The 6,162-nt window shown below is 35.8% G+C and overlaps 1 pseudogene; it reads left to right on the forward strand.

The window, feature by feature from the left end:
• Positions 1-886: 886 nt before the first annotated feature.
• Positions 887-2,041, forward strand: LOC143630528 (histone-lysine N-methyltransferase, H3 lysine-9 specific SUVH5 pseudogene; annotated as a pseudogene).
• Positions 2,042-6,162: the final 4,121 nt, after the last annotated feature.

Raw genomic sequence — 6,162 nt, forward strand, 5'->3', positions numbered from 1 at the left:
TAATTTTCTCTACGAATCCACCCTTTTATTTCTTGCTTTATTATGGGTATTAAGAGTGATTAATTATTATGAGGCGGTTACTGCGTAAATCATGTTCAAGAGTCATAATAATAGTTCGTCAATCATCGTTAACCGCTCGGTTTGACTTACAAGAGCTTGGGCTTGGTTCAAATGGTTTATTATTTGTTAATTTATATACGTTTTTAAATATATTTTGAGAAAAATCATTGAACGAGCCTAATTGAGTTTGTGAAGTTCTTTAAACCAGAAAAGCTGGGCTCGAGCTCGGTTGTGCCGTGTGAAATTATTAATACATAAAAGTCTGAAAGTGGTAAACTTTTTTTAAAAAAATACACAAGGCTTAACACACATACATATTCAAACCTGTAGGTGCTTGATTGAAGCTTTGAATCAAGAATGATGATTCCTAGAAACCGACCGTTGGTGCAAGCGATTCGTGATTTCCCTCCCGGGTGTGGAATCAATTTAGCTGAAAGAGAGCCAATGGAGACTGTTGAAAAGGTTAACTCGAATTCTGTTGAATCTAACAAATTCAGCAGCTTAAAACCGAAAGAAGTTGGGGGACACAAGCCGTGTGGTAAGGTTAAGTTTTGGGATCAAAATTGCATCAAGACCGGTTTTGACCGAAAACCTAAAGTCATCACCAATTACGGACCGCAAACGAAGATTTTAAAGAGGTTCGACAGTGTTGACACAAAAGAATTTGGGGGAAACAAATCGTATGATGTCTCAAAACCATCAGGTAACATGGAGTTTGACCAAAAACCTAAAGTCATCACCACTCATGAACCGCCGATGAAGAATTTAAAGAGGCTCAACGACGTTGGCACGAAAGAGTTTGGGGGAAACAAACCGTCTGGTAAGAATGAGTTTGACCAAAAACCTAAAGGCATTACCACTTATGAACCACCAACGAAGATTTTAAAGAGGTTCGACAATGTTGAAAGGAACGAATTTAGAGGAAACAAACTGTATGCTGTCTCGAAACTATCTGGTAACACGGAGTTTACCGCTCATGGATAGGAGAAGAATGTTTTAAACAAATCTTATTTGGGCGCAAAAACAGCCAGTAAGGTTAAATTCTATGATCCCACTAGTGAAGTACAAAAGTCAGAAGTACAAAAGCCAGAAGACAAAACCGTTTTTGTACCTCGAAACGGACTCACAAAACGTGAAAAGATCCAACAGGCGATGGCGGTTTTTGATGAAGTGTATGAACCCTTTTGCCAAGAGAACAAACTGAAGCCAAAGAATGAAAGAATTCAGTCTGCAAGAATACCGACTGAAGTTGCTAGAGTCGTTAAACAAAAGCTGAAATGGGTGGACCCTGAAAAGATAGTGGGCCCCGTATGCGGTGTTCAAATAGGAGATAAGTTCAAATACAGGTCACAGCTTATGATGACCGGTCTTCACAGTCAACCACAGTCGAGTATCGATTATACCAAAATTAATGGAGAGAATGTGGCTATAAGTATTGTGGATGCTCATTGTTACTCTAACGAAAGTGGGTCTAGTGACACGCTTGTTTATTTTGGTCAAGGTGGGATCAGTATGTTCGGGTCTAATAAATCGGCACCCGAGGATCAGAAGCTTGTTAGGGGTAATTTGGCTATGAAGAACAGTATGGATAGGAAAACCAAGGTTCGGGTTATCAAGAAAGTTCAAGGGTATGGAAGGGATGTTTTTGTGTATGATGGTTTGTATATTGTGGACCGTTACACGGAGGAGGAAAGTGCAGAAGGAAAGAATCTGTTCAAGTTTCATTTGAAGAGAGTGCCAGGTCAGCCTTCACTTCACAACATGCTGAAATGGTAGGTATGTCTATATGTCTGGTTTTAAATCTAGAGTGGTTATTGCATCAGGATCATATTAGGGGTAGTTTTGATTCCTAACGTTGAACCTCTTTATTTCTGCATGTAATTATCTATAACGTACGGTGATATCAGTAACCTCTATCGACCCCTTGACCTTTTCATGATGAAATATGTGAATCTATATTCAATATGGTGTCGTTTATCATATTAGTTTAAGGTATAGCAATTGTAGCGACGATGATTCATCTGATTGTTTAAAAGAAATTGTAGTGATGATGATTCCTCAATAGGAAATGGTGAAGATATCATATGTAGAAATGAATCATTCAAAATTAATAGCTGAACAATCAGAAGAGTTAATCAAGGCATCTAAATTGAAAGAACATAACTAAAAACTAGTAAGGTGGTCGGTTGATATAGGTATTGTTTCAAATTTGAGTGGGGTAAAACAAGTAGTAACTTCAAGGTACAAAAGAATATTTAAATTTACTAGCATGTCAAAAATAAGTTCGGTTAATTCTACATATGTAGAGTATATGTCTAATCGTCATGTCGGTCTGTCTGTCTGTCTGAAACCAGATTTATGTTCTTAATGTTCCTTAAAGGCAGGTAATCGCAACCACCTCAATGAATCACACATAAACCTTTGTCATCCATGAAGCTAGTTTAGAATATGTGTAGCTTAGGGAATGGAATACATCTTCATATTTATTGTGCTATTTCTTCAAGATAGGAGGAACCGTAGTTTTGCACAATATAATACAACTAAACGGATGATTACATAAAATATTAAAATGTGCAAAACCAAACATATATTCCCAAAGTTCTTCCACAGATGATTTGCAAAAGAGTGAAAATATTATTGTTCAAAAGATTCATTATAGCGAGAATTTGGCAGATTTATTTACAAGTCCATTCCGATTAAGAAATTGGTTCTTGTGATTGGGGTGTGTCAACCTAAGACCAAGCGTAGTGGAATATTTTGGCTGGCGTTTTGGCCCAAAATATCGGGGAACACCGGCCCCTCCGTGTTTTGTGGTGTTTTTGGCTCCAAAAACTCTTCCAACGTTGTGGAGAAAATGTTGGATGAATACAATGGTGGTGTCAAAGTGAGAAATCATCCAACACAATGAGAGTGTGCGTGTGTGTGTGGGGCGGGCGGGGGGGGGGGGGGGGGGGTAGCGGACATTGTCCACTAAACGCTGTCTAACAAGCTAATTGGTAATATATATCTTAAATATATATTTTTCGGATATAGATATAGATATACAGATAAAAAGGATCCTACATATTTTAAGATAAATATTTACAAGATTGCATCCCATTAGAATTCAACTACAATATCAATTAAATGTCAAATATATTTAGAACTACAACCAAAACCACCAAAATATACACGATTTATAAAACTGAAAACACCCAAAAAAGAATTACAAAAGCTATAACTTAATACTTCTATGCTCCATCCAAAAGGTCGAATCCTCCTTTACGTGTTCCAACATATATGCTTCCGAATGTCTTCTCCTATCTAATATTTCAACGTTCCTACAACTCCAAATTGTCCACAACGTGAACAAAAACACCAATTGAACCGCCTTCTTTTTTTTCTTTAGCATTGACTTGGTTAGCACCAATCTCCAACATTTGTCTAAGGCTCGCATTTATAGGAATTCAAATATATATTAAGCCACGAAGATACCAAGTAAGCTTTGCCATCGAACATGATCCTATATGTTGATTCTTGTAAAACTACACAACTGGAACATAATGTCACCTAACCGAACTCCTTTTAAATCCATGACAACTAGCAAAATTCATGTCAATATTTATACAGTTTATTAACAATAGCTAATCACTATTATTTATCATAAGCATTTTAATATGCATGCATGACCATTTCATCATTTAAAAGTAAATAAGCACCTTGATTGCTAGTCATGTACACCAATAGTAATGTTAAAAATTCTCGTGTCAAACACATAAATACCCGACACATAACGGTTGGTGATACTATATTTAAAGTATTAAACTAATACTTATATATTCTATGGGGAAAATACACATTATATTTAATTATATATATAACAACCATAAACATGTGTCCAAAGCATAAGCGTACTGTATACTTAGCAAACACACTCGTGTAAGCGAACACGTATTACGATTAAGTAATAAGAGTAAAACAAAAAAATTAACCTTGTAGTCTCCTAATAATTTTGCTAGACATATAGAAGCATAGTAAACACAAGGTTTAACTTTAATTATTAATTATGCTAAGTTATAACCAAAAAAGTGTACCACACAAATTAACTATAATGTAATTATCTAATAATAATAATAAGAGAAAATTGCTGAATGAGTCCATGTGGTCTTTCTATGGAGTCACGATTAGTCCCTGCAAAAAATTATGAACTTCTTATATCCTCATAGTTTACAAACTGAACGTTAAGTTAACATTAAAATTAAGAGTAGTTATGTAATATTGTATCTAAAACTATTTACCCTAAACAATATTAGGGTCGCTCATTCAATATTTACCCTCAAACTTATAGCCGTTCACATATATCCGGTGACTATCCAAAAATCCCCATTAAATTAATCCGGCGACATTACAGTCGGCGCCGGCGCTGGCATTCAAGCCGTTCATTACAACCCTATTTCATGTCCGCATTCAATTTAAGTCGTGTTCCGATCGTAGATGTGACGGAAATACGATAGCCATCGGTTCCAGATAAGATTCAATCTGTGTAAACAAATACCCTAAATTACCTGAAATCGAGATAACAACTACAAACTTGAAATCTGTGTAAACGAATCAACCAAATACAAACCTAGCCATTGTTAGGGTTAGGGTTTAGAGAGAAGAAGAATTAGGGAAGAAAAGGGCTGTGAATTAGGGATTCATCAGTAGAACAAGAAAGGGGTGAACAACAGATGATAGTGGCTGTGAACAAGAAAGAAGCAAAATCCATTTCACTTAACCTTACCCCTTTGGCCCCTCTCTTTCTTGGTTACGACATGACATGGCATACACACACAAAGGTCAAAGCCTACAAACCTTCCTAAGCTATCGAATGATGGTGAAAGGAATTAATGTCATGCATGCCAGACATTCCAAGACCAAAAGATCCACCCGAATAAGCCCTTACACCATTATGGCCATATGGGTTGAAATCAAACAAGGAAACAAACTAGTGGTGCCACACGTAAGCCTAGAATGTTGGATGATCAACACATAGCATAAACCGGAATAATTAATATGTTGAACCGATCCTAAAATGGCTCGTATTTGTCATAGGACACACGTAGGTCGGATACTGTCAGGATAAGTTTCATGACCCCTTTTACAGTGTTTATATTTTTAGGGGGGGGGAAAGATAATCTTTTAATGCGTAATAAATTATCTTTATATAATCGTGAATTAACTAAGACCCATGAATCTTCATATTAATGCATTTTATAATCATTAACAATGGGTTTAGTCAAGAAATATGTGAGTGTTACTATTGGGATTGCCCCATGCTCATGGTTAGTCGCATTAACCAAGTGATAATTATGGGTGCATATAATATAATCTTATACCGTTGGGTACATAGTTAGGCAAGTAATAGCATATTCGGGTTTGATTATAGGCTCATGTGATATGTATTAATTCGTACTCCTTTCAAGTTTAAAAGGACCATGCATTACATATTTTATCTTTACATGATGTGTTAAGTTCTTTTAAACGTAATTAAACGTTTTAACTTTTGAAAACAATATATTTATATTGTGTCATTTAAACATGCAAACTCACCAACATTATGCTGACGTTTTAAAGTATGTTTTTCAAGTCGTTAAAACAAGTACGAAGAATTGTAGATACCAAACATTGCATGTCGGATCACTTATTTTGGAGGATTTTATATTTATAAGTTAAACTAATTTTAGTCATAGAATTTGGAAATCCTATAATTATGTTGTGTTTTGATATACCCTATAAAGTTTATTACAATTAAACTATTTTGTGATTCATGAATGTGGTGTTTGCTTTAATCAATGGCTGTGATTATCCATGTTTGTCGCAATCACATGTTTACGTCGTGGTAGGCTTTGTCGCAGGGTTTCTTTAAAAGCAATTCGATCACCGTACGTGGGTTTCTTTTCCATGACCAAGCCCATTGAATTATCGATATAGTTCTACTATAACACCCACCGTGGCTTTTTTATTCTTGGCAATAGCTATGTAGTTGATATCGCCGATATATCACCGATATCTCAGTGATATATCGGTTATCGGTCCTTGGCGACATATAAATCAGAATATCGGTTCCAATAATATCAATGA

Source organism: Bidens hawaiensis, unplaced genomic scaffold (assembly GCF_021521415.1).
Source record: "Bidens hawaiensis isolate Kalapana, Puna unplaced genomic scaffold, B.hawaiensis_p1.1 tig00005681_1, whole genome shotgun sequence".
In the NCBI taxonomy this organism is placed as follows: Eukaryota; Viridiplantae; Streptophyta; class Magnoliopsida; order Asterales; family Asteraceae; genus Bidens; species Bidens hawaiensis.